This window comes from Lygodium microphyllum, chromosome 26, assembly GCF_053477565.2.
Source record: "Lygodium microphyllum isolate KBCC chromosome 26, Lygodium_microphyllum_v1.1.10, whole genome shotgun sequence".
In the NCBI taxonomy this organism is placed as follows: Eukaryota; Viridiplantae; Streptophyta; class Polypodiopsida; order Schizaeales; family Lygodiaceae; genus Lygodium; species Lygodium microphyllum.
In genome coordinates, this window is record NC_141160.1 from 131,335,971 (window position 1) to 131,358,619 (window position 22,649).

Here is a 22,649-nt window from a genome sequence, read left to right on the forward strand (position 1 = left end):
ATTTTGTATGTTCATGGGTATAAAGTTTGTTCATAGTGCCATTTTGAAATAGACAAGGTAATGTCATGCTTGCATGGAAGATGAAGGCAAGGAGAGCAACAAATTTTGGGACTTACCTTTTCCAATGGTGTGGAGTTAGTGGAGTTGTTTGGCAAGTGATGGTTTAGGTCAATTTAGAGGTCTTGTGGGGTTGAGATTCAAAGTAATGTACTCACAAAACAGTGGAAAGCCTCATAAAGTTATTCCTGTCTTTTGACTTTTAACTTCTATTACACTATTGTTGATAACTTCGAACTTCTATGGTCCTAATTATTGACTTCAAATGTGTAAGCTAGTGAGTGATTAAGGAAATCTATAAACATTCTAACCAGAAAAGGTCTTTCAATTTGTTTCAATTCGTAATCTTAGCATTCTTAAGATTTTTGAGGAATGATGCAAGTTATAAATGCTAAAATATGTTCTTAGGTTTGCCAAATTGATGCATCAAAATGCTCATCATTAGCCAAAGTGGTTCCAATTTCTTAGACTTGCATATTACAAGCGAGAAAATTGTGAATTTAGTTTTGCATTTATGAAACAGTTCAACTTTGTTCTTCAGTTTATGAAGATTGTGATGTGTCTCCTACCTAAACTTCCACTTTTTGGGAAAGGCTATGTTATGTATGTTTTGGATCTTGCCACATGCCTTATGTTTGGCATAGGGGGTTAGGCTATCCTTATTGTAACTTCAATAAAAAGTCCATAACACTTTGGACACTTTTAAATGTGCCTAAATTTTCAAAGCTTTCGTAGAGTATGTTGGATTATATTTCATATGCATATATTGGAAAAGGAAATTTCAAAATAGAATTTTGGTTTGCTTATTGCTAATTTAAGTACTGGCATTGTATCTACGATAGAAGGTTTACAATGTGTATACAATGTATACATGTAGAGATATGGATGAAAATGGTCACGTACTGTCGTCACGGTTAGGTTTGATGCGGAAGGGACTAAAACAACTGTGAGGTGGTAGTAGGAATAATTGGTTGTTTGGTGAAGGAATTTTAGTAATGGGGTAGTTTTGCAAAGAAGAAGGAATTACGATTTTTGCTAGACATATGAACTAAGTTCTTTTGCACCCTCTTGTGAGGAAAAAAAAGCTTAATTTATCTCTATTAATGTTACGATTAAATAATACCTCTTTTTTCATTTACATCCTCTTGTTAAGCAAAACAACGTAATTCACATGGTTTTTTTTTTTAATTGCACGCTCTTGTGAGAGAAAACTTGATTTATCTCTATTAATTTGGCAGTTAAATAATACATCTTTTTTCATGTACATCCTCTAGATAACAAAACCTAATTTACATCAATGGCTTGGGCATTGAAAAAATCTATGTTTTCGATAATTTGTCACTATGGTGGGTGTGGGTATGTGTGTGTGTGTGTGTGTGTGTGTTTTGGGGAGCATTTCTTCTTATGTCGATGTCGCTAATGCCAACCAACCAACAAAAGAGATGCCATCTTCCTTCTCCTTTACTTTTGGCCTCCTCTTTCGTCCAAAAAGCAAAAGGTGGGATTATGCTTAAACAATCAAGTGCTTGGGTTGATTGTTATCCACGACCTTAACCCTAACCACCCCCCACAAATAAAAATAACAATAATAATAAGCATTAAAAAAAAGGAACGGCTAATGGGCATAATGGAAAGATTAATAAATTGGATAAATCCGAGATAAGATACTAGCGAAGTGATAATTGAGGGCGATGTGATTATGAGGCGTGGAGAGCTCCGTCCGAAGAACGGAACCTGTAAAGCAAAAAAAGACAACCAGCGTTGCGTCTCTCTCTCTCTCTCTCTCTCTCTCTCAAAACATTTTAAACACACACAGAGATGACGGACGCCCTTCCTTGCTTTTGGCAGCGCCTTGGTAGGTGGGCAACGCATCCCATGGTGGTCAATCATCATCTTCATTATCCTCATCATCCCCTCCACCATTCATGCCTCCCACGTGACACCACTCTCCTTTATACGAAAACCTTCAACCTTCACAATTTGCAAGTTTTCTAGCCATATTTAACCTTAGTCTTATGTGAATAATGCTCCACACACACACACACACATCAAGGTTTAGTGTCAAGCACACTCCTAAATTGTCTAATCTTAAAATGTGTGGCTTCATATTTTGATCAATATTAGTCACTCTCAAGTAGTATTGCTTTGAAACGTCATTCACAACCATGGAAAATATCCACAATTATTGAATGTTTTTATATAGATTCTCAAAACTATTTTTGCTCTCTCTCTCTCTCTCTCTCTCTCTCTCTACACACACACACATTTTTTATCCATCCATTGAGACACACATGTAGCTTCATTTGCACATCTATGATATCACCTTAACATTTTATTTGCCATTTCTCTCCATACACAATTACACATCCATTCACACACACACACACACAATGCATATATAGCTTCATTCACACATGTATTGACACTAACATTTTCTATGTCATATTCATTGGATCATACTTTTGGGAATTGCTCTCCCTCTAACAACCCAACTTTCTCCAATACATCTTCATAACAGTGTCTTAATATGCTTTCAAAATGAGTAACACAATAAACTCTTTCTACTAGTTTATGAATTTCAACAATTGGAAAATTGTATCAGCATGAATTGAACACTAGGCAAACTTACGGAGGGCCAAATCAATGTCAAGTTGGTACTTTTCAAGAATTCCCACAAAGACCCTTTTTTCTAAAACGGAAGTTCTTTGTAAGTCTTGAAGAAAACAAGTCAAATATTTTTTAAGAGCACTTAAGCAAATATTGCCCATGCACACAATTCCGCCTCACTAAAAGAAAATTTTTATACAAAGTCTCCAACCTTTTGAGTAGGCATGATTTGATATGCTAAGTGTAGCCTTTAGCAATTTAGAGAATTCTAAATGCATTGTTGCAAACATGGCACTCACTTGAAATTTTCAATGTCTCTTCTCACTAGACTCTGCATAGTTTAGATATACAAGTAGACATCTATGCTATGCACATTGATAGCATATGCCCATACATTGTATTCAACAAACACTACATGCATATATTAAATACATAGTATACACTCATATTTAGTCCACACTGCATAGATATACAACATGTGTTTATGTGCATATATTTATTTCAGAGCATGCATACACACTCACTCGCATACACTCATACATATACATGCTCTTCCCTTTTGTAGCAATCTCTTTAAGGGTGTGCTATTATAGCCATCAAGGTGCACTTGGTTAGAATGAATAGAGTTTCTCTAAGTGCAATTCATGTTGATCCCCCCACCCTCTCTCTCCTCATTTCTCTAGGGTAAGGCTCAACCAAACTCACATGCACCCTTGCTTATTTGGTAGCTATGTCTTGTCTCTACCAAAACTTGCACCAAGTAATGGATTTGAGACACTTAATGGTTAGATCCTGTCGAACTAAATCATAACATACAAATTGAAATTCTACCTTGTTGATTCTTTAGTCATCACATATAAGAAGGGTTTTTGTGGTGGTGGTCTTTAACTCTAAAGTAAAATCAAAGAATGCGCTTGCATTCCACCAATGGTAAACTTGGAGATGTCAAGTTGAACCCTTTATTGAAAATATCTACTATAATTTCTCTGAATATAGACCATAGCACACACCATATGAATCCCTTGGATGACTTATGAATCTTCTAAAGTGTTAGATTCATCTTTGCACAAGTATAGGAAGCATCACATTCCATGTTTGTAGATAGAACTAGGTGCTCCACGCTTAGGTTGCATAAAGCGCAATGTCATGAAAACAAAGTGTACTTTACATCCTAAGCAATGGTTTGCATAGAAAGATTGTTGTTGGCTATAAAAACTCCATATAGGTATCATATTTTGTGTATCGTATGGCCCACCTCAATGCTTCCATATGTGTGTATGCTCATAGATCAAAGTGTTCATTGCAATCATATGGAACGCTCTCAAAGCTTCCGTATCTGTGTATGCTCATATATTAATGCGTGTATATTAAAATGTTAGGGTACGTGTGTTCAAATTGATATAATAGTGTGTGCATATTAATAAATGATCAATTTTCTTCATAGACTTTAAAAAGTAATTGTGTTTACGAGTAGATTGGACATTGCTTTAAGGAAAAAAGGAGCTACAAGTTTGCATGAAAGGAGGAGGACATGATTTAACAAACCTTGGATAGCATGCAACCATGGCTTGTAGACCAAATAGTGTCTAATGAACTAGATGAGTTCTTCAAATCATACTACATAGTCTCATATTTTTTTACCAACATGAATATTTTTTGACCAAGGCATCATGTTAACCCTGGTGCAAAGAAAGCAAAAAAGAAAGCGAAAGAAAATAAAAAAGGCGCAAGGGACAAAGTGGAAAAAGGTGGCCCAACGGAAAGACAAGAGGAAAAGGGCCAAAAGCGCAAGGAGCAAATTTAAAAGTCCAAGGCGAGTGCAAAAGGGGAAAGACACATCTTAAATATGAAAGCGCACCCTAAATCCTTGTAAAAGAGTGCCAAGCTCCCTCCTATGTAATTTGTAAAGGTAGATGAGCATGGGTGAAGGAACAATGTAAATAGGAAGGGAAAATGAAAAGAGGACCTAGGCTAAAATGGCCAGTCTTTTAAAGAAGGATGCGGGCCCAAAGAGGAGTAGGGCATGTATAAAAGGCAAAAAGTGAATGAAGAATCTCATTCTTGTGTGTGGCAAAAACTAGCTCTCTTCTTCTTCTTCTTCTTGCTTGTGTGTGTGCTTGTGCTTGAGAGAGGAAGTGTGAGGGAGTGAGAGAGTGAGTGTGTGAGGGCGAGGGACTGCAGTGGAGAAGCTCTCCATCTTCTCCTCTCTTCTTCTTCTCTTCTCTTCTCTTCTCTTGTCTCGTGCATGATAGCAATGGAGCTTGGAGCTTGGAGCTTGAGGATTAAGCTTGCTTGAGCTTGCACCTTGGATCATGGAGCTACAAAAGAGCTCGTGCAAGGAGGCCACTTGATTGGGCATGAAGCACTCACTACACTCGTATATGTGAGAGTGCACACCGCTATGTGAGAGGTAGCCATTGCACTTGGCTTGAAACACTTGAAACAATAAGTAGTCCATGGGCCTTGGTGGTTGAATGTAAGCTCCACATTTTGGTTCTGTTGTCGAGACCAATGGATTCAAGCTTTGAGTGCTAACATGCTCTGAATTGAGCATTGAAGTAGGGTTTTCACTGAATCGGGTGCTTGAGATAGGTAGGAAGTGAGGGAGTCTAACGGAATTCAATCTCTTTTCAAGTAACTTTTTTGTTTTTTGAGGTTTAGGAAAGTAGGTTGGATTAGCTTAAGTGTTTGCTTGTGATCCGGATGCATTTAGGTAGGGAAAACTAAGGAAAAGAAGGGAAATAAACAGTAGGGTTACTATTAAAAATAGGGTAAAACAGGGAGAAAATGGGGCTTCAATGCATTAAGAGAGGAAAGAGAGAGAGGTGGGAGTGGAAGACTGAAGGAGAAGGGGTTTAACAAGTAGAGAGAGTAAGGGGGAGCTCATCTCTACACCTAGGGTTTGAGAGAGAGAGAGACTTGGATAGGTATGTTACAAGGCAATAGGGAGGCATGGAGAGCTTTGATTTGTGCAATCGAGCATATTCGCAGGCTATAGGTGAGTTGTTTTGATTGACTCCTTTTTGTTTGATTCTGGATCTTGCTAGAGATTAGGAGGAAGCATTGAGAGTGATATGCTAGATTTTCATAGAGTCTGCGCACGTTTTCTCCCTCAAAGCCTAGACTATCCGATTCCTAGTTCGACTATCAAAAGTCGTCCAATTTTCATATTCGAACAAATCATAACCGGATCATCCAATCGGACAACACTTGGCCCATCAAAATCAAATAGCTCCTCTGACCATCCGATTTGGACAAATTGGACTTGAAAAGCACATTCAGACCAAAATTTAACAATTGAGAATTGGACGCAACGATCGGACAACCTAGAATCGAAAATCTGATTTTGGAAATCAAACTGAAACTTGCAAATTGGACAAGAGAACAAAGCATCATTTTATGAAAGTTTTTGACCTTCCGAGATCCTGTATGGCCAAACCCTAGATGTAGGACATCCCAATAGTTCCCCAAGCAAGTAGATAGGGCAATAGAGCCGATTGACTCGAGGGTTGAGACTCGAAAGTCTAGGAGCGACTACAGTCACTGATGACATACCCCAATAGAGGTTTGAAAGTGACAACCTGAACCCACTGCCCTTCAAACCGCGCGTCAAATGTGCAGTAGGGACCTAGAGTGGACCACTACGAGTGGCCACCACTTGTACGGAAGAGCTGCAACTAGCCAAATTCATTGAAGGGAGTGTGATCTGCATTGATTATGATTCAACTCACACACTTCATTACATAAACACTCGAAGTGCGCAAGGAAAGATAGAAAGCTTGATTTTGGCACAAGTTCACTCCACCACTCATGTGCCTAGTAACTTTGCAAACTAATTTAAATAACAAGGAACACACTAACACAGTCTAAGGAATGGGCCCACTAATAGGAGCAAACCCCAAGAAGCCGGATACAACCTAAGAACTAGAACCTAAAGTGAACAACTATGAATTTTCAAGTGACAAATAAGGGAGAGAGAATCAACATGATTAGGGGCGCAACCTTACTCGATATAATCAACTTAGCAACTACGTTGCTAGCAAGACTAGGAATGGCTCCAAACTCTAAGAGCCATACCAAAATACCTATAGTTGCTAAGAAACTCAATAAGTATCAGCCCGACAATGACCCTTGATGCTAAGGCTACCTTGATTCCATTGAATGTCATGACCCAAGCACAAATGAAGCAAGCTAGTATCTCATTACCTAGACCTAGCAAACTTGACACAACTTCAATAGGGAAGAAGAGCCATAAGAGAAGGAGAAAGAGGGCTGAGACGAAAGTTATGCTTAAGATAGGTAGTGCCACTACATTACCCAAGGGTAAGCGAGTCACAAATGTGGAAGCGCAAACATCTACTCCTAAGATGGCAAAAAAGGGGAGTGTTAAGATTGGGGAGTATCCCAACCCAAGGCATCGATTGGAAGTGGTGGATAAGGTCAAGGAGTGGGTGAGAACATCCCAAGAGCACCTAAAAGATGTTGAACCTATCATAGAAGACGAGATTGATGAAATCTCTAGCGTGAGCACACTAGTCTCACATATGAGGTTAAGATCAAGAGATGCATCTACACCCCATGTAGCACCGCATAGGCAAAGCCTAAATGCCACAACCAGGCAGACCGCCGGCCCAGATCACTAGCAAAAGAGTGTAGACCGTGACGAAAAGCAAGTGATTGGTGACTTGCTCACAACATTGATATCAATCCCTGTGACTCTACCTCTAGGAGAGCTTCTTAAGCATAGCCCAATACTATGGCAAGTGTTGAAGAATAGGGTAGAAAGACTTGATGAGCTTAGAGTGACTAACTTGCCTGACCATGATGGAGTAACGCACATACCTAGCTTGACTCTCAACTCAGGGCCTAAGTTTTTCCATGTAAATCATTTTTGGGAAGGCAGAAAGACAGACACAATCTTACCTATCAACACATTAGGAGACGCTACAAGGAAGGGAATTGTAGATACAGGAGTGGGAGTTAGTGTGCTCAGTCATACAATCTTCCATGCTTGGGGTAACTCACGTGTGGAGACCGCTAGGTTTAATGTCACGTTGGCTTATGGAATGAAGGTTAGACCATTTGAAGTACTAAAAGACTAGCCCTTGAAGATAGCTAGAGTCCAATTCTCATTCAACTTCATAATCATGAAGGGAGTGAACTACGACATCCTGCTAGGCCAACCCTAGATGCGAAGCACACGATTGATAGAAGACTAGGAAAATAGTCTAATATTCTTAGGTAACCGATGCTGTAAAAGTCAAGATGGACACCCGAAAGACCATGTCGGTCAATCTAGATGCCATCTTTGCTATCTTGAAAGGAGACTCACAAATCCACAATTTCTATGAGCCACTAACAAAGTGTATCCCTTGCCATGAGCAAGAGTAGGATTGGATGCATGTGCTAGCCACCATCAATATGCTATTCTCAAATGATGAGGAGGATTATAAGTAGGTTGTCAAGGTAACCGGTGAGTCCCATAAAGTCACACCATCTCAGCTCTACCAAAGAGTAGGATCCCACCATCATTACCACTCTGCATGATGATCAGGAGCTCTAGCAGTCGACCAACACTTGTCCCTTCCACGTCCCATCTAACAAACTCAAACTCCAAGGGATTCTTGAATACTTGATGAGAGAGCTAGCTGATAACCCAACTATGAATCTCAAACCCCTCAAGGACCTCATGGACAAGCCAAAGTGGCAATGGACCAAAGTGCATGACTTGAACCTATTGTACAATTGGGCAGCACTAATCATGAATGAAAAAAAGGCTAAGAGCAAAAGCCTAGGAGAAAATAAGCAGCCAGAATATGATGATTCGGATGACAAGTACAAAGACTGCTACTCTATGAATGAGGAAAGTGAGGAAGAGGCCAATACAATAGAGTATGATACGGATAGCCAAGTGATCGAACAAATACAAGTAGACTCCAACCATGAAAAGCCAACTTTTTAGGATTGAAAGAGGAGTCGTCAGGACAGGACACAACAATACTTGGTTGGACCACCTAGGTGTAATAGACTATGAGCAAGCTAGATTAGTTCGACCAAGTACTGCACTACTCTTTAGAATTGAATTGCGGCCTCAAAGCTATGACCATGAGGGGAAACTCTTCCTTCTAGCGAGGGTTGTGAGTTTAACTTTGAATCAAAAGTGAGCTCCAAGAGGATCCAAAGATTCCCCATCCACCTAAGACCAAAAGCACCAAAAGGGACCTACTAGTCCACCTAAGGCACGTGTGGTTGAACAAGGAAAAGAGAAGGCAATTAAAGAGGTCAAAGCCGAAGAGCAAAGGAAGTCCCAAGATCTACCAAAGCACTTCATGAAGTTTAAAAAGGGTGACAGGGTAGTGATCTTGCTAGGAGCTAAGATGCAAGGACAAGCAAGTAAACCAATAGAAGGGCCTGCTAAGGTCAAGGAGGTCAACTTAGCAGGGGAAGGTGAAAAGCCTTGACCCATATTCATAGTCGAGGACCTAATTGAGCTAGAGGAGGCTAATCTCGTCACTCTCCCTACGAGAGTGCATAGATGTGTTTGCTTAACTAAAGAGAGTAGATCCGAGAATCGTGACTCATAACATCCCAATGACTCCTAATGCAACACTAGTTAAGTGATGACCTTACCTGATGAATCCAAGCATGCATATGCCATTAATAAGGAGATAAATAAGCTATTAAAGGATGGATTCATCTATGAAATTGAGCACACATAGTGGGTTCACCTATAATGATTGTCTTGAAGAAGAATGGGAAGATTTGAGTGTGTGTGTGTGTGTGTGTGTGTGTGTGTGTGTGTGTGTGTGTGTGTGTGTGTGTGTGTGTGTGTGTGTGTGTGTGTGTGTGTGTGTGTGTGTGTGTGTGTGTGTGTGTGTGTGTGTGTGTGTGTGTGTGTGTGTGTGTGTGTGTGTGTTATAAAAATGTGAATGCTATGACTAAGAGAGGGACAATTATCCACTACCCTACATTTTTCTGGACAAAATTTTAGGCTATAACCAGGTGTAGATACACCTTGACGACAAACATAAGCCAACATTTACAACCAAATGGGGCATATTTGCCTACATAGTCATGCCATTTGGACTAACAGATGCACCAACTACCTTTCAATGCCTCATGTGTCCTATGTTTAAAGACATGCTTAGACTAGAATTGGAGGTATTCATTGACAATCTAAGTGTCATCTTTAGTTGGGCGGAACATTTGGATAAACTTCACACAGTCTTTGAGCTGTGGTAAGTGGGCAACGCATCCCATGGTGGACAATCATCTTCATTATCCTCCCTCATCGTCATCATCCCCTCCACCATTCATGCCTCCCACGTGGCACCACTCTCCTTTGGCATCATCCATTCCAATCAAACACCCCCCCCCCCCAAACCTTCAACCTTCACAATTTGCAAGTTTTCTAGCCATATTTAACCTTACTCTTATGTGAATAATACTCCACACACACACACACACACACACATCAAGGTTTAGTGTCAAGCACACTCCTAAATTGTCTAATCTTAGAATATGCGGCTTCATATTTTGATCAATATTAGTCACTCTTAAGTAGTATTGCTTTGAAACGTCATTCGCAACCATGGAAAATATCCACAATTATTGAATGTTTTTATATAGATTCTCAAAACTACTCTCTCTCTCTCTCTCTCTCTCTCTCTCTCTCTCTCTCTCTCTCTCTCTCTCTCTCTCTCTCTCTCTCTCTCTCTCTCTCTCTCTCTCTCTCTCTCTCTCTCTCTCTCTCTCTCTCTCTCTCTCTCTCTCTCTCTCTCTCTCTCTCTCTCTCTCTCTCTCTCTCTCTCTCTCTCTCTCTCTCTCTCTCTCTCTCTCTCTCTCTCTCTACATAAACACATTTTTTATCCATCCATTGAGACACACATGTAGCTTCATTTGCACATATATGATATCACCTTAACATTTTGTTTGCCCTTTCTCTCCACACACACACACACACACACACAATGCAAATATAGCTTCATTCACACATGTATTGACACTAACATTTTCTCTGTCATATTCATTGGATCATACTTTTGGGAATTGCTCTCCCTCTAACAACCCAACTTTCTCCAATACATCTTCATAACAGTGTCTTAAAATGCTTTCAAAATGAGTAACACAATAAACTCTTTCTAGTAGTTTATGAATTTCAACAATTGAAAATTTGTATCAGCATGAATTGAACATTAGGCAAACTTACAGAGGGCCAAATCAATGTCAAGTTGGTACTTTTCAAGAATTCCCACAAGACCTTTTTTGCTAAAACGGAAGTTCTTTGTAAGTCTTGAAGAAAACAAGTCAAATATTTTTTAAGAGCACTTAAGCAAATATTGTCCATGCACACAATTCAGCCTCACTAAAAGAAAACTTTTATACAAAGTCTCCAACCTTTTGAGTAGGCATGATTTGATATGCTAAGTGTAGCCTTTAGCAATTTAGAGAATTCTAAATGCATTGTTGCAAACATGGCACTCACTTGAAATTTTCAATGTCTCTTCTCACTAGACTCTACATCGTTTAGATATACAACTAGACATCTATGCTATGCACATTGATAGCATATGCCCAAGCATTGTATTCAACAAACATTGCATGCAAATATTAAATACATAGTATACACTCATATTTAGTCTACATTGCATAGATATACAACATGTGTTTATGTGCATATATTTATTTCAAAGCATGCATACACACTCACTCACATACACTTATACGTATACATGCTCTTCCCTTTTGTAGCAATCTCTCTAAGGGTGTGCTATTATAGCCATCAAGGTGCACTTGGTTAGAGTGAATAGAGTTGCTCTAAGTGCAGTTCATGTTGATCCCCCCCACCCTCTCTCTCCTCATTTCTCTAGGCTAAGGCTCAACCAAACTCACATGCACCCTTGCTTATTTGGTAGCTATGTCTTGTCTCTACCAAAACTTGCACCAAGTAATGGATTTGAGACACTTAATGGCTAGATCATGTTGAACTTAATCATAACATACAAATTGAAATCTTGCCTTAATGATTCTTTAGTCATCACATATAAGAAGGGTTTTTGTGGTGGTGGTCTTTAACTCTAAAGTAAAATCAAAGAATGCGCTTGCATTCCACCAATGGTAAACTTGGAGATGTCAAGTTGAACCCTTTATTGAAAATATCTACTATAACTTCTCTGAATCTAGACCATAGCACACACCATATGAATCCCTTGGATGACTAATGAATCTTCTAAAGTTAGATTCATCTTTGCACAAGTATAGGAAGCATCACATTCCATGTTTGTAGATAGAACTAGGTGCTCCACGCTTAGGTTGCATAAAGCGCAATGTCATGAAAACAAAGTGTACTTTACACCCTAAGCAATGGTTTGCATAGAAAGAGTGTTGTTGGCTATAAAAACTCCATATACGTATCATATTTTGTGTATCACACGGCCCACCTCAATGCCTCCATATGTGTGTATGCTCATAGATCAAAGTGTTCATTGCGATCATATGGAACACTCTCAGAGCTTCTGTATCTGTGTATGCTCATATATTAATGCGTATTAAAAAGTTTGGGTATGTGTGTTCAAATTGATATAATAGTGTGTGCATATTAATAAATGATCAATTTTCTTCATAGATTTTAAAAAGTAATTGTGTTTATGGGTAGATTGGACATTGCTTTGAGGAAAAAAGGAGCTACAAGTTTACATGAAAGGAGGAGGACACGATTTAACAAACCTTGGATAGCATGCAACCATGGCTTGTAGACCAAATAGTGTCTAATGAACTAGATGAGTTCTTCAAATCATATTACGTAGTCTCATATTTTTTTACCAAGGCATCATGTTAACCCTGGTGCAAAGCAAGCAAAAAAGAAAGTGAAAGAAAATAAAAAAGATGCAAGGGACAAAGTGGAAAAAGGTGGCCCAACGGAAAGACAAGAGGAAAAGGGCCAAAAGCGCTAGGAGCAAATTTAAAAGTCCAAGGCGAGTGCAAAAGGGGAAAGACACATCTTAAATATGAAAGCGCACCCTAAATCCTTGTAAAAGAGTGCCAAGCTACCTCCTATGTAATTTGTAAAGGTAGACGAGCATGGGTGAAGGAACAATGTAAATAGGAAGGGAATAGGAAAAGAGGACCTAGGCTAAAATGGCCGGTCTTTTAAAGAAGTATGAGGGTCCAAAGAGGAGTAGGGCATGTATAAAAGGTAAAAAGTGAATGAAGAAGCTCATTCTTGTGTGTGGCCAAAACTAGCTCTCTTCTTCTTCTTCTTGCTTGTGCGTGTGCTTGTGCTTGAGAGAGGAAGTGTGAGCGAGTGAGAGAGTGAGTGTGTGAGGGTGAGGGACTATGTTGGAGAAGCTCCCCATCTTCTCCTCTCTTCTTCTTCTCTTCTCTTGTCTCGTGCATGATGGCAATGGAGCTTGGAGCTTGGAGCTTGAGGATCGAGCTTGCTTGAGCTTGCACCTTGGATCATGGAGCTAATAGAGAGCTCATGGAAGAAGGCCACTCGATTGGGCATGAAGGTAAACTCACTACACTCGTATATGTGAGAGTGCACACCCCTATGTGAGAGGTAGCCATTGCACTTGGCTTGAAACACTTGAAACAATAAGCAGTCCATGGGCCTTGGAGCTTGAGTGTAAGCTCCACATTTTTTTCTATTGTTGAGACCAACGGATTCGAGCTTTGAGTGCTAACATGCTCCGAATTGAGCATTGAAGTAGGGTTTTTCCTAAACCGGGTGCTTGAGATAGGTAGGAAGTGAGGGAGTCGAAGGGCATTCAATCTCTTTTCAAGTAATTTTTTTGTTTTTTGAGGTTTAGGCAAGTAGGTCGGATTAGCTTAAGTGTTTGCTTGTGATTTGGATGCTTTTAGGTAGGGAAAACTAAGGAAAAGAAGGGAAACAAATAGTAGGGTTACTATTGTAAAATAGGGTAAAACAGGGAGAAAAGGGGGCTTCAATGCATTAAGAGAGGAAAGAGAGAGAGGTGGGAGTGGAAGATTAAAGGAGAAGGGGTTTAACAAGTAGAGAGAGTAAGGGGGAGCTCATCTCTACACCTAGGGTTTGAGTGAGAGAGAGAGACTTGGATAGGCATGTTACAAGGCAATAGGGAGGCAAGTAGAGCTTTGATTTGTGCAATCGAGCATATTCGCAAGCTATAGGCGAGTTGTTTTGATTGACTCCTTGTTGTTTGATTCTGGAGCTTGCTAGAGATTAGGAGGAAGCATTGAGAGTGATATGCTAGATTTTCATAGAGTCTGCACATGTTTTCACCCTCATAGCCTGGACTATCCGATTCCTAGAATTGGTCTGTTAGACTATCAAAAGTCATCCAATTTTCATATTCGAACACATCATAATCAGATCATCCAATCGGACAACACTTGGCCCATCAAAATCAAATAGCTCCTCTGACCATCCGATTTGGAAAAATTGGACTTGGAAAGCACATTCGGACCAAAATCAAACGGTCGAGAATTGGACGCAAGGATCGGACAACCTAGAATCGGGCATCTGATTTTGGGAATCAAAGTGAAACTTGCAAATTGGACAGGAGAACAACACATCATTTTGTGAAAGTTTCTGACCTTCCTAGACCTTGTATGGCCAAATCCTAGATGTAGGACATCCCAATAGATCCCCAAGCGAGTATATAGGGCAATAGAGCCAATTGACTCGAGGGTTGAGACTCAAAATTCTAGGAGTGACTGCAGTCACTGATGACATACCCCAATAGAGGTCTGAAAGTGACAACCTGAACCCACTACCCTTCAAACCGCACATCAAACGTGCAGTAGGGACCTAGAGTGGACCACTACGAGTGGCCGCCACTTGTACGGAAGAGCTGCAACTAGCAAAACTCATTGAAGGGAGTGTGATCTACATTGATTATGATTCAACTCACACACTTCATTACATAAACACTCGAAGTGCGCAAGGAAAGATAGAAAGCTTGATTTTGGCACAAGTTCACTCCACCACTCGTGTGTCCAGTAACTTTGCAAACTGATTTAAATAACAAGGAACACACTAACGTAGTCTAAGTAAGGAATGGGCCCACTAATAGGAGCAAATCCTAAGAAGCCGAATACAACCTAAGAACTAGAACCTAAAGTGAACAACTACGAACTTTCAAATTACCAATAAGGGAGAGAATATCAACATGATTAGGGACACAACCTTACTCGATATAATCAGCCTAGCAACTACATTGCTAGCAAGACTAGGAATGGCTCCAAACTCTAAGAGCCATACCAAAATACCTATAGTTGCTAAGCAACTCAATAAGTATCAGCCCGGAAATGACCCTTGATGCTAAGGCTACCCTGATTCCATTGAATTTCATGACCCAAGAACAAATGAAGCAAGCTAGTATCTCATTACCTAGACCTAGCAAACTTGACACAACTTCAATAGGGAAGAAGAGCCATAAGAGAAGGAGAAAGAGGGCTGAGACAAAAGGTATGCTTAAGATAGGTAGTACCACAACATTACCCAAGGGTAAGCAAGTCACAAACGTGGAAGTGGAAACATCTACTCCTAAGATGGCAAAAAAGGGGAGTGCTAAGATTGGGGAGTATCCCAACCCGAGGCACCGATTGGAAGTGGTGGATAAGGTCAAGGAGTGGGTGAGAAAATCCCAAGAGCACCTAAAAGATGTTGAACCTATCATAGAAGACGAGATCGATGAAATCTCTAGCGTGAGCACACTAGTCTCGCATATGAGGTTAAGATCGAGAGATGCATTTGCACCCCATGTAGCACCGCATAGGTGAAGCCTAAATGCCACAACCAAGCAGACCGCCGACCCAGATCACTATCAAAATAGTGTAGACTGTAACAAAAAGCAAGTGATTGGTGACTTGCTCACAACATTGATATCAATCCCTGTGACTCTACCTCTAGGAGAGCTTCTTAGGCATAGACCAAAATTATGGCAAGTGTTGAAGAATTGGGTAGAAAGACCTGACGAGCTTAGAGTGACTAACTTGCCTGACCATGATGCAATAACGTACATACCTAGCTTGACTCTCAACTCATGGCCTAAGTCTTTCCATGTAAATGATTTTTGGGAAGGCACAAATATGGACACAATCTTACCTATCAACACATTAGGAGATGCTACAAGGAAGGGAATTGTAGATACATGAGCGGGAGTTGTGTGCTCAGTCATACAGTCTTGCATGCTTGAGGTAACTCACGTGTGGAGACCGCTAGGTTTAATGTCACGTTGGCTTATGGAATGAAGGTTAGACCATTTAGAGTACTAAAAGACTAGCCCTTGAAGATAGCTAGAGTCCAATTCTCAGTGAACTTCATAATCATGAAGGGAGTGAACTACGACATCCTACTAGGCCAACCCTAGATGCAAAGCACACGACTCATAGAAGACTAGGGAATTTTCTAATATTCTTAGGCAACCGAAGCTATAAAAGTCAAGATGGACACCCAAAAGACCATGTTGGTCAATCTAGATGCCATCTTTGCTATCTTGAAAGGCGACTCGCAAGTCCACAATTTCTATGAGCCACTAACAAAGTGTATCCCTTGCCATGAGGAAGAGTAGGATTGGATGCATGTGCTAGCCACCATCAATCTGCTATTTTCAAATGATGACGAGGATTATAAGTAATCTGTCAAGGTAGTCGGTGAGTCCCATAAAGTCACACTATCTTAGCTCTACCAAAGAGTAGGTTCCCACCATCAATACCACTCTGCATGATGACCAGGAGCTCTAGCAGTCGACCAACACTTGTCCCTTCAACGTCCCATCTAATATACTCAAACTCCAAGGGATTCTTGAATACTTGATGAGAGAGCTAGCCGATAACCTAACTATCAATCTCAAACCCCTCAAGGACCCCATGAATGCAACAATACTTGGTTGGGCCACCTAGGTGTAATAGACTATGAGCAAGCTAGATTAGTTCAACCAAGTACTACACTACTCTTTAGAAGTGAATCACGGCCTCAAAGTTATGACCATGAGGGGAAACTCTTCCTTCTAGCGAGGATTGTGAGTTTAACTTTGAATCAAAAGTGAGCTCCAAGAGGATCCAAATATTCCCCGTCCACCTAAGACCAAACGCACCAAAAGGGACCTACTAGTCCACCTAAGGCACGTGCGGTTGAAGAAGGAAAAGAGAAGGCAATTAAAAGGGTCAAAGCTGAAGAGCAAAGGAAGTCCCAAGATCTACCAAAGCGCTTCATGAAGTTTAAAAAGGGTGACAGGGTAGTGATCTTGCTAGGAGCTAAGAGGCAAGGACAAGCAAGTAAACCAATAGAAGGGCCTGCTAAGGTCAAGGAGGTCAACTTAGCAGGGGAAGATGAAAAGCCTTGACCCATATTCATAGCCGAGGACCTAATTGAGCTAGAGGAGGCTTATCTCGTCACTCTCCCTACGAGAGTACATAGATGTGTTTGCTTAACTAAAGAGAGTAGATCCAAGAATCGTGACTCATAACATCCCTATGACTCTTGATGCAAAACTAGTTAAGCGATGACCTTACCCGATGAATCCAAGCATGCACATGCCATTAATAAGGAGATAAATAAGCTATTGAAGGTTGGATTCATCTATGAAATTGAGCACACATAGTGGGTTCACCTATCATGATTGTCTTGAAGAAGAATGGGAAGATTTGAGTGTGTGTGTGTGGGAATTATAAAAAGGTCAATGCTATAACTAAGAGGGACAATTATCCACTACCCTACATTTTTCTCGACAAATTTTTAGGCTATAACCAGGTGTAGATACACCTTGACGACAAACATAAGCCAACATTTGCAACCAAATGGGGAGTATTTGCCTACATAGTCATGCCATTTGGGCTAATGAATGCACCAACTACCTTTCAGTGCCTTATGTGTGTTATGTTCAAAGACATGCTTAGGCTAGAATTTGAGGTATTCATTGAAATTCTAAGTGTCCACTTTAGTTGGAGGGAACATCTAGATAAACTTCACAGTCTTTGAGCTGTATAGGCTATATAATCTATCCTTGAACCCTATAAAGTGCCAGTTCTAAGTAAAGTATGGATGTATCATAGGGAATGTGGTGTCTAAGAATAGAATTGCCACCAACCACAAACTATAAGGGAGTTCAATGCTTCCTAGGATACACAAGCTACTTTAGACAATTTGTTCTAAAGTATGCATTGATTGCTAGACCCCTTTACAATTTTCTAATAGTATTTGAGTAGACCAAGGAATGCCAATGCGCTTACGAGGAACTAAAGAAGGCTCTTACGGCCACACCAATCTTATGAGCCCCAGATTGGAACATAACGTTTCAGGTGCACATTAATACATTAAAGTTCACAGTGGGAGTTATTTTGTGCTAACCTAGTAAACATAATCTTGATTATCCTATGAGCATTATTAGTAGACAACTCATAGATATAGAGATGAATTACTCCACGATGGACAGAGAAGGCCTAGCTATGGTGTTCAGTGTGAGAAGTTCTGTCATTATCTTTTAGCTATGCTCTTCACCTTCTTCTTTGACCATTAGGCTTTGCTTTATTTAGTAAACAAACATTGCACTACAAGATGCATAGCTAGATGGTTACTTCTGGTTTTAGAGTTTGACTTCTTTGTGGTTGTACACAAGGGTAAGCAGCACTACATGGCAAACCATATGTCCCACATACCCATAGGAGAAGATGCTAACCAGGGCATCGTAGATGACTTACCAAATATGTGCACTTTTTTAGCATGTTCAGTGAGAGAGAGACTTATTTAGGGCTAATTTAACATCGTATTGGGCAGATGACATAGTCCAAATCCTAGAGCATGGATTGCCTGAGAGACCTATAGAGAGAAGGCTAGGCTAAAGTTCCTTATCCTCAAGGTTCAGCCCTATCAATTAATAGCCGGCTAGCTAAGAGAATAGAATGGTTATTACGAAGATGTGTGTGTGAGCACAAGATGCATGATGTACTTATTGAAGTGCATGGTGGATTTGCTGGAGCACAATTTAGCAAAGACACTACAGTATGTAAGGTGTTGCAATCTCAACTGTGTGGTGGGCCATCCTATTCTACGATGCAGCTATAACGTGAAGCATTGTGACAAGTACCAAAGAACCAAAGTCCCCATTCGTAAGGACAAGATGGAGTTGATCCCAATAGTAGTATGACAACCCTTTGAAAAGTGGGGAATCAACTTCATTAGGCTAATCAGCCCCATAGTGTAGTACTCATAGGTGAAGTACATTATTTTGGCGATGGATTACCTCATGAAATGGACTAAAGCTTGGGCCACTAGGAAGAATGACACTAGGACCACGGTTAAGTTCCTTTGGGAGCATGTGATCTCACAATTCGGCTGCCCCATCGAACTACTTACTGATCAAGGCACACATTTCATTAATGAAGTGATTGCCCATTTACTATCCACCTTCTTGATCACCCATAGGAAATCCTCACCATATTACCCTCAAGCTAACGATCAGGTGGAATCTACGAATAAGATCCTAGTGAATGTCTTGACTAAAGCAGTGTCCACATCACGCACTAACTGGGACAATACGCTCATGACAATGCTAATGGGCCTATAGGATAGCTTATAAGATGACCATAGGGTAGACACCATTCAAAATCTGACCTATGGGACCAAAGAAATCCTACCACTAGAGTTCTTCATTCCAAGCTTAAGAGTGGTAGTACAAGAGAGTTAGGATGGAAAGGAAGCATGGACGGAACGCGCCTGGTGGAGTTAGAATGCCTCTCTAAAACTTGACTCCTAGCAACCCATGCATTGATTTGCAAAAAGACAAGATGCAAGAGCTGGTTTGACAAACATGTCAACAATGTGACTTTCAGCAAGGTGACCTAGTGCTCTTGTACTCTGTTAAGGGTTGGGACCTTTTAAGGTTTGTAACATTAGTCAAACTGGCAATGTAGAGCTCGAGACTCTAGAAGGAGAGAGCATAGGCTTCTTTAATGGCAGTCACCTCAAGAAGTACTACCCTCCAACACACCCACTAGCATGAGTCTCCAATGCTGGACCCAACTATGAATGTAAGAGTAGCCACCATCATCATTGAGATAGAGAACAACGACAAGGAAGCAGTGGCACCTCCATACTTGCATATATCAGTCACATTGGCCACAAGAGACATGCCTTTGATGCACTCATTGATGAAGGAGCTGACTTTATTATCCTTATGCATGATCATTGGACCCTCATTAGTCAGCCCAATTGCAGCCTACTAATGCTAAACTCAACCTTTTTGGGGGGGAAATCTTATTCACCAAACCCATCGAGCCTCAATAAGTCTATCGACCAAAACTGCGGCCTGCTGCATTTGAACCAACTCAACTTAACACTTCTACTATTCCAACTGTTCCATAAGCAGAAAGCAGCACATCAATTGAGCTGCAAGTCCAACCCATTGCACACATGGCGGATAGACACCCCACTGACCAGTCGTGAAGCAGGCATTAGTAACTAAGTTATCCATTCCAACCAAACCTCAACCTCCCGTACACCTTAGACCCTCCTATAAGTGGAGACCTATCCTTACTTTGGCCTCAAACCCAGCTGCAAATATGGGGGATGACCTAGTCACCTATATCAAATGCTTGGATGCCACCTTCACCGCATTTGCTAAAAGCTATGAATGGTTAGATTTAGACCTCCTCAATGAGCCATTAGTAATGGATATATGCTCCTTGCCATTCACTTGGGAGGAATATGAATTCATGCTCATCAAGATTCTTGAGGTGGTCAAGAACTTGATTGCCAATAAGATTTCTTGAGAGTAAGCTCTCAAACAACGGTTGCTCACCTCCTATAGAGCAAGAGCAAAGTCTCTGCAACAACCCAAGAACTAGAATAATTGAAACAAATAACCCACTTTTACTCTTCCTTTTTGCAAAAATGGTATGCTCTTTGTCTCCAATGGGAATAAGATGCTCCTAATTATAACCAACATCGAGCAGAGACATTCAATCAAAATCTTTGAGTACAATCCAACCTATGTGGCTCCTACCTCATTCAATGTATTGGCCATCACACAAAATTAACCTTTAGAAGAGCATGTTGTGGCCCATCCCTATTTGGACCGACTCCTAACTGAGAAAGAACTACACATCGCTAGTAGTAGTAGAATGAACTTTGGTGACTTCCTAGCCAATGTGTTGACTACATTACACATGTACACATATTAGGCCTCAAAACATGGATCATCATGCCCACTTAGAGTAAAACCCATAGTTCTATGCTTGGCTCTCATGAAGAAATAAGGCACAATAAGTATGTGCTTAATTCCCTTAACCCTTCATCCTCCAATCCTAGGAAGGATCTTCATCATTCCTGAGGGGGAGGGGGTAAGGTGGAAAAGAAAACATGACTAGAACTTCAGAACTTCAAATCGAACTTCAAAAGAAAAAAAGAACAAATAAAGTTAACTTGTACTTGACAAAAAAAAGTTATGGAATTCTGTGAAAGATGCGGGATCTAGGACATGGCAGTGAGTTATGGTGGATGGAAGGAGAAGAGTGGACTCATGATGGAGAAGACAAAGACACTGTTTGTTACATAAGTGAATTAGGTTCCAAGATTGAGACTTGGACTCATACCCACAATCTTGTGTATGTGGACAATGACACTGACACTTTATTGAAAAGAAAAGAGTACTATCATTTCATGAAGAAAAGGAAGCAAGTACAATGCTTTATAGGAAAGTAGGAAACTGCAGTAGGCACCACTGTGCATATGGGATAGGTAAGCCTGCATGTCCTTGGCCCTGAAGCTCCATACAAAGAGGCTGTCAATGAGTGTGATTGTTGAATCTCAACACCCCTCCTCAATCACAACTAGAAAGGCACGAAGTGTGTAGAGGCTGTAATGAGAACCACCTGCAAAGTGTGGGCACACCACAAACATGGTAGACACCAGAGGCTGTCGCAGAAAAGGCTAAGTGTGGGCACCAAAACATGATGGACATCCAAAGGCTATAACAGGGGCTTCACAAAGTATACAGGGATTGTAATGCCAAGTTACATGAGGAGTTTACAAAGCTTATGGCAAGAAGCATTAGGGCAAGGAAATACAAGGTTTTTAAAACAGTCTATCAAAGTAATGAGAGTAGAAGGACTGATGAGTCTTGTCCTTTCGATCCTGGTGGTCTTCATCTTCATCTTCATCTTCATCTTTTGGTCCATGGTCTTCTTCTTCTTTCACAGCTGCAAGATAGGCCTTTTGGGACCTCTTTCTAGCATGACAGAACTTCTCAGTGTGTCCGGTCCTTTTGCAGAAGTCACAGAAGAGCGGTTCCTTTTTACCTTTGTATATGTTGTTTACAAATAACATTTGTTCATCCTTTGAAATGCTAGGCTCTTCTTTGCTTTTAAGTTTCTTTTCTTCCTCTAGCAGGGAGGCTTTAATGTCAACAAGTTGAGGATCAGGCATATTGGTTAGAGTGGTTGATACATTATCATACGCAGGAGGTAGACTTTTTAACAAGACACCAATACAAACATCTTCATCCATTTTTAGCTTTATCCCTGCAAGTTGAGTAAGCAGGCTTTCCATGTAGTTCAGATGGGATGCCAGGGATGTATGAGGCTTCATATCAAGTTGGAAAAATTCAATTAATAGACCATACTTAGACGACTTTGACTGTGCACCAAATAAGGTATCCAATTTGTCCCAACTGTCATGGGACGTGTCACAGGCATCCACATGATGGATGTAGCTATCGTCCAATTCCAGTTTAATGATGGCTTGTGCCTTGTCATCATTCTTCTGCCAAGTAACTGCAAAGTCCACATCCTAAGGTTTCTTCTCTTTGCCATTTGTGATGGCCCAAAGACCCTTCTTCATCAGAATGAGCTTGATGCGGGTTTGCCAGGTGTGAAACCCGACTCCCTTGAACCGAGCATTTGGAGAGTCTTTTCCCATGTTGGATAGCTGAAGCAGCAGCAAATCAGTACCAAGATTATCAGATGTTACAGGTGAAAGAGCATATTACAATGTGTCAAGAGAC